General features: G+C 48.4%; 1 pseudogene; it reads right to left on the bottom strand.

The window, feature by feature from the left end:
* Positions 1-1,943: 1,943 nt before the first annotated feature.
* LOC123755194 (U6 spliceosomal RNA) lies at positions 1,944-2,008 on the bottom strand (annotated as a pseudogene).
* Positions 2,009-11,564: the final 9,556 nt, after the last annotated feature.

The following is an 11,564-nucleotide window of genomic DNA, read 5'->3' as shown; positions in this document are numbered from 1 at the left end:
CAGGGAGACAGTCAACACAACAGGGAGACAGTCAACACAACAGGGAGACAGTCAACACAACAGGGAGACAGTCAACACAACAGGGAGACAGCCAACACAACAGGGAGACAGTCAACACAACAGGGAGACAGTCAACACAACAGGGAGACAGTCAACACAACAGGGAGACAGCCAACACAACAGGGAGACAGTCAACACAACAGGAGAGACAGCCAACACAACAGGAGAGACAGCCAACACAACAGGAGAGACAGCCAACACAACAGGAGAGACAGTCAACACAACAGGGAGACAGTCAACACAACAGGAGAGACAGCCAACACAACAGGAGAGACAGTCAACACAACAGGAGAGACAGTCAACACAACAGGAGAGAGAGTCAACACAACAGGAGAGACAGTCAACACAACAGGGAGACAGTCAACACAACAGGAGAGACAGTCAACACAACAGGAGAGACAGTCAACACAACAGGAGAGACAGCCAACACAACAGGAGAGACAGTCAACACAACAGGAGAGACAGTCAACACATCAGGGGAGACAGTCAACACAACAGGGAGACAGTCAACACAACAGGGAGACAGTCAACACAACAGAGAGACAGTCAACACAACAGGGGAGACAGTCAACACAACAGAGAGACAGTCAACACAACAGAGAGACAGTCAACACAACAGAGAGACAGTCAACACAACAGGAGAGACAGTCAACACAACAGGGAGACAGTCAACACAACAGGAGAGACAGTCAACATAACAGAGAGACAGTCAACACAACAGAGAGACAGCCAACACAACAGGAGAGACAGTCAACACAACAGGGAGACAGTCAACACAACAGGAGAGACAGTCAACATAACAAGGGAGACCGGGCACTGAACAAGACATGATGCTCAACAAGGCGACAATAACAAATCCTGAGAATACAAAAGGTGAGAGTAGATTGGCGTTAAGGGAGGGTAGATTGGCGTAAAGGGAGAGGTAGATTGTCGTAAAGGGAGAGGTAGATTGGCGTGAAGGGAGGGTAGGCTGAAGGTAATAGCCTCAATACGGTGCTCTATTGAGCTGTATTGTGTCGCGCCACATTTAAAGCTTACTGCATAAGTTCGTATTGTGTCTCACACACACTCTCGTACCGCTTCGTTTCGTTTCGAAATGTGTCGTACTGAAAACCCTTCGGAATGTTTAGCATTAAATAATGAAAACTATGAAGCAAGGATCGATATGGTGGCGTTTCGTCTGAAGGTATGTTCGCTGCATGTATTGTTCTGTATCTGACTGTATTTCACTGTGTCGTGTTGTGATGGGCAGGAGAAGGGCAGGATACAGGAGGAGGGATAAGAGTTCAGAACCTAGAAAGTGTTCATTGTACTGTTTTTTTGTATTACACTGTATTGCTTCGTTTTGTATCGGTTTGCCTGACATGGCTTCATATTTGTGTTCCATTGCTTTGTCTCCCATCGCACTCCATAACATTGTGTTGCAACCATCAGACTATTATGATTGCATTAAATTCTTTTATAGATATGTTACATTCTTTTGCAATAAACAAATTTTTGTTGTAATTGCACGATCTTATAATATATCTACTATAATAAATTGTATCTTGTTTTATAAATGAACCTCAAGATATGTGAATACACTCACTGTATTTCCCGACTTCTAAGCTTCCCTTCACCTATACCTCTCCATCCTCTTTACTCCTCCTCCCCCCTCAGAAAAAAAAACCGAAAAGAAACAAGAATATGTGAAAAGGGAGTTGGCGACATGGAGAGGGGGGGGGAGAGGGGGAAGAGGGGAAGGAAAGGAGGGAGAGGAGGGAAGGGAGAGGAGGGAGAGGGGAGGGAGAGGGGAGGGAGAGGGGAGGGAGAGTCAGAGGGATGGGGAAAGGGCTAGGGGGAGAGCGATTGTCGAGCCGGGAATCAGAGCATCATTACCTAGCCAGGGGCCATGCTAATCTTTTCTGTATCGTTCCAATTTTAGTACATGTACTGCCGAAGCGAGTACCAATCACCTAGCTAACGATTGATCCTGGGTAACAAGCGAAGATGCTGAAAAGTCTTAGTCTCATCTGATCAACATTAAGAGGCCCCCCTAAGACGTTTCAACACAGTCTTCCCTTTTACTTAGGGGGGCATATTATTGACTGACCTCTCACCGTACTCAAGAGAGATCTTGATAAACACCTCCAACGCAAACCTAATCCACCAAGTGTGATTTATACGTCAGACTGCGAGCATTGATGTCTGTAACAGCCTGATGGCCCAGACCACCAACCAGGAGGCCTGATTCAGGGATCGAGCCGCAAGACCATTGATCCACGGGAGCATCTGAGGGAAGGTGGGGTTCTTGGGCAGGGCGAAGCGTTTCAGTAACGTTTCCTTACACTCCATGCCTCTGTTCCCGAAAGGAGTGAGCAATTAAGTACCTCAGAGTTAGTCAACTGTTGTGGGTCGCATTCTGGGGAAGGTAACGTAATTATGAAGATAGTAAACACTAAGCCAGTATTACTATATAGCACTTGAAAGCGCGTGTGAGGACAAGGAGCTGGGATTTGAGGACAAGAAGCAGAGATATGAGGACAAGGAACTGGGATATGAGGACCTGGAACTGGAATATGAGGACGAGGAACTGGGATATGAAGACGAGGAACTGGGATATGAGGACGAGGAACTGGGATATGAGGACAAGGAACTGGGATATGAGGACATGGAACTGGAATATGAGGACGAGGAACTGGGATATGAAGACGAGGAACTGGGATATGAGGACGAGGAACTGGGATATGAGGACATGAAACTGGGATATAATGACATGGAACTGGAATATGAGGACGAGGAACTGGGATATGAGGACATGGAACTGGGATATGAGGATATGGAACTGGGATATGACGACATGGAACTGGGATATGAGGACATGAAACTGGGATATAAGGACATGAAACTGGAATATGAGGACGAGGAACTGGGATATGAGGACGAGGAACTGGGATATGAGGAAAAGGAACTGAGATATAACGGACAAGTACGTGGGATACGAGGACAAAAGGCTAGAATATAGGGGACAAGGCGTTGAGACATGAGGACGGTGTCCAACCACTTGTACCATCGGGAGTTCGATCACCGACCTCGCAAGACGCGGAACCTCGACCGCTCTCGATCCCGACCAGTCGAAGTAGCCAGCCGCTGCCTCTGGCGACCAACCCCTCTGGAACCAAACACGTTTCCTATCCCCAGAGGAAGGAAGGGAGGGCTAGGAGAGCCAATCCCGTTCTCCCACCCAGTGTAGCTCTAACCAGATCTTTGTTGATAGATGTTTCTTTTCCGCTTGACTTGGAGACGTAAGAGCTGTCGGGGACGGCATTCACAGCTTCAGACCAGTAATTAAGTTAATTATAAAAAAGGCCACCAGGAGTAATCAATTTAATTACACAAAAATAGAGGCGGTTAATTATCGCTAGAGTTCGCGCTGGTGACCAAACGAGCGAGATAGCAATGTTCCCCCTTCATATGATTCCACATTCTGATTCATGATTCATGTGATTGTACATTCTGATTCACGATTCATGTGATTGTCCCGTGATTGTATATGTCATGACTCAGGATTACTGCCATCGGATTAATATGCAGTACTAAGTTAGAAGTTAGAAGTTAGAAATTTACCATTTTATTTAGACTGATCCAGATAGAGTGACATGAGGATAGTTTTTAGCTCAATAGATGAATACAATCATGGAATTAAGCCTGGGAATGTTAAGAGCGCCTGGGAACAATTAAAGCTATTGTGAGCATTTAGAGCGCATGGAAATGTTTAAAACTACTAGAAACGTTTAGTGTACTGGAACGTTTCGAGCATCTGGGAACGTGGTTGAGCATCTATGAATATGGTTGAGCACTTAGGAACGTGTTTATGTACCTAGAAACGTGATTGAGCACTTAGACACACTTTTAAACACCTAGGAACGTGACTGAGCACTTAGGAACACTTTTAAGCACCTAGAAACGTGATTGAGCACTTGGGAACACTTTTAAGCACCTAGGAACGTGATTGAGCACTAAGGAACACTTTTAAGCACCTAGAAACGTGATTGAGCACTTAGGAACGCTTTTAAACACCTAGGAACGTGACTGAGCTCACGGGAACGTATTTGAGCCCCTAGGAGGGTGGCTGAGCCCCTAGGAATGTGGTCGAGGCCATGGGAAAGTCACAAGAGATAATATAGTGATCTTTTCAGTGTAACATTTTTGTGGGAAGGTCGATATGACTGCAGCGTTGAGGTCAATTAATGTTGCAGGGTGGTATCATGTTTTATGCAAGCCCTGGGCCCCCGTGGTAATGTTCCCAGCATGGCCAACACGCTGGGGAGGGCTCACCAGGGCGGAGAGGGAAAGGGAAGGTGCTCACTAAGGGAGGAAGGGACGGCGTTCCCCCCACCCCCTCACCTTGCCTCAATATTCCCTCCTTCCCTTTTCCAGCATCTGTTCCTTTCTTGTTCTTCCCAACACGGGACCTTCCGGTCGGGGAGGGAGCCGGTCGGCCTAGCGGACAGCACACTGGACTTGTGATCCTGTTGTCCTGGGTTCGATCCCAGGCGCCGGCGAGAAACAATGGGCAGAGTTTCTTTCACCCTATGCCCCTGTTACCTAGCAGTAAAATAGGTACCTGGGTGTTAGTCAGCTGTCACGGGCTGCTTCCTGGGGGTGGAGGCCTGGTCGAAGACCGGGCCGCGGGGACACTAAAGCCCCGAAATCATCTCAAGATAACCTCAAGATAAGATCCCAGTGTCTCTTTGTCCCCCTCACCTAATTTCCTCTCGTGTCCTCCTCCTTCTCTTCTCCCCCCCCCCCCCCTCATCAATCTACTCCTTTCTCATACCTCTCAATCCCCGTCTCCTCCTCTTTCAGGATGACCCAACCTCCACGCCTCTCCTCCTGCTCTCTCGCTTTCGCTGGTAGACACTCCTTCGTCTCTCACCTCCTCCTCCTCGTAGAAACTGCATCGCCTCTCTCTCTCTCACCTATCTTCGTCTCTCACCTATCTTCGTCTCTCACTCTCTCTCACCTATCTTCGTCTCTCACCTATCTTCGTCTCTCACTCTCTCTCACCTATCTTCGTCTCTCACCTATCTTCGTCTCTCACTCTCTCTCACCTATCTTCGTCTCTCACTCTCTCTCACCTATCTTCGTCTCTCACCTATCTTCGTCTCTCACTCTCCCCCCTCTCCTCTTGCCTCTCACCACCAACGTGTGAACAAACCGGTCTGCTCACCTCCCGGTTCCTCAGGTGTACCTGTCCACCTGAACATTTCCCCCCCTCCCCCTCATCACCCCCCCCCCTCTCGACCCCAGTCTTCTCACATGACCCCCCCCCCCCGCCCCGCCCATAACCGCTCTCAACACCACCAAAAGACTTAAATATTTGATTTCATTTCCCATTTACATCAGCCACAACACCCACCAGATCGTTACTGAACACATTCCGCAACACAACTGATTGATTATTGGCCGGTCGATCTGAGCCCCTTCCCCGCGGTGCTCCGGATCCGAGCTCCTTCCCCGCGGTGCTCCGGGTCTGGGTGTACCAGCTGGGGCCTAAACACCAGGGGGCCAGATTCACGAAGCAGTTACGCAAGTACTTACGAACGTGTACATCTTTCCTCAATCTTTGACGGCTTTGGTTACATTTATTCAACAGTTTACAAGCATGAAAACTTGCCAATCAACTGTTGTTATTGTTATAAACAGCCTCCTGGTGCTTCGGAGCTCATTAACTGTTTAATAATTGTAAACAAAGCTGCCAAAGATTCAGAAAAGATGTACAGGTTCGTAAGTGTTTGCGTAACTTCTTCGTGAATCTAACACCTGGGATCCGACGCCCGGAGCGGCACGTTCATCATGACCATCTTCTCACCCGGGGGGGGGGGGGGGGAAAGTCAGGAATATAAATTACAATCAGCACATTTAGGTGCGAATTTAGCTGAGAATAATACATACTTATCACACTTGATTCTAATTTATTAAGCACTTGGGCGGTGCCCTCTGTGGCTGTGAAAGAGTTTAAGAGTTATACGACTCACTCTTGCCAATTTTAGCTCTCTGCCCCCCCCCCCCCTCCCCCTCCTCTGCTTAGGACTGTCTGGAGGTGTGAGTGATGCAGAGGAGTCTGGTGCCGGATTTGGCAACGAGGCTCCAGTGCCTAGACCCCTGTTGTGACCTGCATGTACAGAGAGCCGGCTCCACCTCCTCCACTGTTGTGACCTGCATGTACAGAGAGCCGGCTCCACCTCCTCCACTTTCATTTCTCTCTCGTTTGGTATACTGTCTCAGGCCCTCTTGTGCTTGCTCCTGCCTCCCCCCCGGAAGCTGTGAATCTTTTACTGCCTCTTCCTCTCTCGCGCACACGCATACAAGCGCATGCACACACACTTTTTTTTTATATTTGCACGCATAATTTTGGCTTGCCCGGAAGCCTTTGAATCAGTACCCTTTAGGAGACTAGTGCACAAGCTAGAGATGCAGGCACGAGTAATAGGAAAGGTAATCCAATGGATATGGGAGTACCTAAGCAACAGCAGACAGCGAGTCACTGTGATGGGGGGGGGGCGTGAGGTCTCAGAGTAGCGAGGCGTCACCAGTGGAATCCCGCAGGGTACAGTCCTTGGACCTATACTGTTTCTGATATATGTAAATGATCTCCCAGAGGGAATAGACTCGTTCTTCTCAATGTTTGCTGATGATGCAAAAATTATGAGGAGGATTAAGACCGAGGAAGATAGCAAGAGGCTACAAGATGACCAATCAGCTCGTTCTCCTATGGTTTCTTATCGTCAAGAAACTGTCGTACTAAAGTCCCCTAACCTAACGTACCAGAGGACCCAAGACAGTAAACGGGACACTATGTCAATTTCTAAAGCTGCTATCATTTCCTAGTATAAAAATTTTTGGTCTTAGAAAAAAGAATACGTCAAAATGCGACGTGGCAACTAAAGTTCAGTTCAAGTAAATGTAAAGTAATGAAGCTAGGTGAAAAATTAAGTTTCTTCCCCACCTGAAGAAACACATAAGAAAACTGGAAAAGGTTCAGAAGTTTGCAACCAGGCTCGTCCCAGAGTTGGGAAGAATGGGCTATGAAGAGCGACTGAAGGAACGGAACCTGACGATAATTTAAAAAAAAGGAGGGAGAGGGGGGGGGGATATGATAGAAACATATAAAATACTTAGGAGGATTGACAGAGTGGAAATAGACAAGCTGGTCACACTGAATACCAACAGAACAAGTAAGTAATTATCAAAAGAAGGCACCAAGCCGGCAAGGCTATCTAGCCCCATCAAATGTGTGGGATATTCAAAAGGCACTAAATATCACTAAGGATGAAAATCCGAGAAGAAAAGCACATAATGCGAATTATATCAAAGGTATACAATTTACCAAGGCTTCTATCAAGTGACAAGTGACCACGAGGGACAGCCGGAAAGCAAGACACACGCTCGTTTTGGAAGTCAGGGCATTAAACAAGGACATGCACGACCATAAGCGGGACAATGCAGTTTGGGCAATAAGGAGCAGGGCGGCGCTCCATAAAGTGCCCGTGAATTAAACGGGTATGGCCAATACTTAACCTCACCAGAGCCATTTCCCACCGCCAGTTACGGTCGTAGGAGAAAGGCCATGAGGAAACGCTACCCTTAAGAGTGCAGTTTGTTACCAGTAACAGAAGACTAACGACCCTGCCAATGGGTAAGGATGGAGGAATGAATACCCACGTAGAAATCAGAATAAAGGGCACCTTTAGGGGAGATGGGACAAGTGCGGATAGTCTCCTTAATGGCAGCGTCCGCACGCTCATTTAAGGCTTCACCAATATGGCTGGAAACCCAGCAAAACTCCACTGTCTTAAACCTGCTGGAGATACGAAACAGCCAATATTGAATTTCGACTACCACAGGAAGGACTGGATTAAAGGCACTGAGGACACTGCAAGAGTCAACTGCAACATAAAGGAAGATTGACAGCGAGAAAGCAGTTGATGAAGAGCATACAAAATAGCATAAAGTTCTGCCATGACGATGCTAGTCTCTGAAGGCAGGCGGCACATATAGGTGTGGTCAGGAAAAAAAACAGAGTAGCCTACACCATCTGCAGACTTAGACCCATCTGTGAAGACGGAATTGGAGTGGAAGTGAGAAGGAAAGTGTGCAAGGAAAAGGCGTTTCAGAACTGTAGGAGGGGTAAAAGCTTTAGTCACGTGGGTCAAGGTTTTACAAAACTTAGAAAGAGGGACCCTCCATGGGGGTAAAAATGGAACAACACGAGGAGAAATATAGGTAACACGAACCGTGTAGCGAGACGACCGTACAGAAAAAGGTAGGAAGTGAAAGGGAACAGGGAAAAAAGGAGGGGTTAAGGTACGACATAAGCGAGAGTGAGGGTGTTGTAAGAACTGCACAAGGTTGTGAAGACAGTAAAGATCACGGCGATCCTGTAGAGACAGGATGCAAGTTTCAACATACAGGCTTAGGATAGGAGTCGAACAAAAGGCACCAGAGCTGAGGCGTAATCCAGTATGGTGCAGAGCATTAAGACAAAAAAGAGTAGGAGAGGCAGACAAGTTAGCAGGACAAACATAATTGAGTTTAGACAGTGCAAGAGAGGAGTGTAACGAGGGGAGTGTGCGCCTATCAATTCTCAGGAAATATGGGACAAGACCTTAAGTAAGTTAAGGGCCTTAGAGCATTCAACTCGGAGGTACGAGATATGGAGCGACCAAGATAAACAAGTGTCAAAGAGTAACCCCAAAAGCTTAGCCATCTTTGTACAAAAGGGGATTACCATAACGTGACAAAGGAGGACGAAGAACAGCTTGCTTTCGAGTATAAGTCATAGCACAAGTTTTAGTTGTAGAGAACTTGAAGCCATGATTGGTGGCCCAGGAAGAGACACGGCATCAATCACTAGCTGAAGCCGCCATTGAAGAAAAGGCGAGTCATCCCCCTCGACAGCAAAGTGTAAGATCGTCAACATAGAGAGCTGAGAAAATGCCCGAGGAAAGGGAGGAAAGAAAACCATTGTGGGCAACCAGGAAAAAGTGTAGTGCTCAGAACACTGTCTTAGGGTACACCTTCGTATTGCCGAAAAGAGGCAGAGAGAATGGTACCAAGAAAACAGAAACAGCGAACAAGGTAGAAACAGGATTAGAATCAGGATCTGTGAAATCGGTGTTACGAGGCATAGGTAAATCTAGCAAAGACGATGGCGTCAAGGGAGCGGTAGGATGGACCAGAGGCGGACTGACAGAGTTTGGAGTGGGAGGAGGCATCGGAAAAGGACGGTCAAGGGAATCAGGGGGAGGGAGGACAGAAACAGGGGAGTGCAATTCATTAGAGGCAGCATCCAAGAGAGAATCAAGGACCAAGGGAACCTCCATAGCTGGGACAAGTGACTCTGCCACTGAAATGGGAGGGGATGTAGGGATGGAATCGGAGTCGGAAGATAAGGAATAGAGTGATGCATTTTTGCCTGCCGGGAAGGAAGAAGAAGAGGAGCTTGGCTTACATTTCTGACTTAGAGAGACTGGCATCCCAGCAGCAATGTACTGGGCGATAACCTATACAGTCTCAACAGGAGGAGAACGGGAACGGTCAACATGAAGATTGCTAGGAGGAGGATAGACAACGGCCTGAATGGACAGGCGGTGTGGAGGACCAAAAGACAGAGGGGAGGGCCGAGAAGAGAAAGAAGACACAGGAGACAGGGGAGGCTCGGAAGGAAGGTAAGAAACACCAGACGGAGAACCAAGAGGAAGACCCTCTGGCTCAGAACGCAAAGGAGCAGGTGAGGTGGTGGCGGAGGTGTCGGGGTCCAAGGCCTGGAAACGGTTGCGAAACTGAGAAAGTGGGAGAGGACGAGAAGTGGAACGCCACACACAAACATAAGACATCCCAGAGAAAGAGGGGAGACAGCGTACCTAGCGTCTCGGCTCTGGAAAAGATGAATGATCACGATGTTCACGATGTTTCAAATTAAGGATGGCTTCCTCAAAATTGTAGTGCACACATGCGCGAGAGAAGGTAGGGCTGGCGTCACCGTAATTGATGCAGTGAGCTTGGGAAGAACAGCACTCTGTCTTAAGAGTGTCCCAAGTCTCCACACGAGGAGCATAGAGATGCTGCACTTATGCATTTGAAGGGACAATGTGCAAATCTCCAGCACCTGTTAATGAGGCGAGGAGAGGGGATATACTCGGAGCATCTGACACCAGCAAGAATGACGAAGATGGAAGCAACCTACTATCAAAACTGATCTTTACTACGCGAAGAGCCTCACGACAACCACCACGAGGGGGTCGAGTGAACGTACAATCTGGAGGATAGAATGGCCTTGGGCCTCAAGGATATGTTTAATATCTTCGTGGCAGTCTTTCAGTTCCCTGTCACCAGTCGCAACATGGTGCGGGAGAATAACTGTGCCAATGCTGCCACTTAACCTGGCATTTTTGGAGATGCGAACAGGGTTGTCCCCAATGCAGGACAACGAGCCTAAGGGGTCAGCTGCTTCCTGAGAATGGGCCACAATGACACGTGTATCAGTCCTAGTGGGGTTAAAAGTGATAAATGTATACAACGAATCAACTAGGCGTTTATGGATGAATAAATCATCAGGTGTAGAATCAACATGACTGAGATCAAAATATTTTGTCCACGTAGCAGGATCAAACAAACCCTGTAATGTATTAGAACCGGGAGGAATCTTGCGAGTGCGGAGGTGACAACGCGAGCACCACCCCACCCCCCCCCCCCAGTAAGAGAGTGGGGTAAAAGGCGCAGTTGCTACAATGAGTGATGGAGCCACGCCAGGGGATGAGGTGATCACCACTGGGGGCTTGGGCCTCAACCCTGCCACAGAGATTTGTAGGGGAGCGGAGAGAGTCAGTTGGGAGAATGAGAGAAGCAGCTTGGTCTGGACTAAATGTAGAGGGGGGAATAGAGCCCGGCCTTCCATCACAGTCCAACTCGGGGACCTGGACTCCCCCCCCCCCACCCCCACCCGCCACCCCCCACCTCAAGAGTCTGAGTAAGAGAAGTCAGTTCAGTTTCCATACAGCATCAATTCCAAAAGTCTGGATCTCAGAGTCAATGGATACCACCTACCAGGGCAGCCAGGGAGGCTGACGAGAGCAGTGGGATGCGTCGTCGTCATCGTCGTTTTTAACAGGGAAGTCCTACTCCCTCGTCCATTCTCCCACACTGGTGCAAAGACCTCATACTCCCTTCCACCCCAGCCTGGACACCCAGCCATCCCACAAGGCCAGCCCCACTCACGACGCGCTGCGAGAGGTCCGTTGACCCCGAATAAGATCCTTACGGTTGTGTACCTTAGCATGTACAACACCCGGAGAAGGACAGGAGAGGCGGGCCAAGGCAACCCTCACCGGCCCCAGGGAGTTGTACGAGAGCCCCCTCAGCATAACAAGGCGACACTGTGGATGAGGTATCAGAATGAGGGGACATGGGTGGAAGTTGAAAACTCAGATGAGTCACAGAGACGTTAGGAAGTTTTCTTT

This window comes from Procambarus clarkii, chromosome 28, assembly GCF_040958095.1.
Source record: "Procambarus clarkii isolate CNS0578487 chromosome 28, FALCON_Pclarkii_2.0, whole genome shotgun sequence".
NCBI classification, from domain to species: domain Eukaryota; kingdom Metazoa; phylum Arthropoda; class Malacostraca; order Decapoda; family Cambaridae; genus Procambarus; species Procambarus clarkii.
The sequence above is the reverse complement of the archived record's forward strand: the minus strand, read 5'-3'. Positions and strand labels throughout refer to the sequence as shown.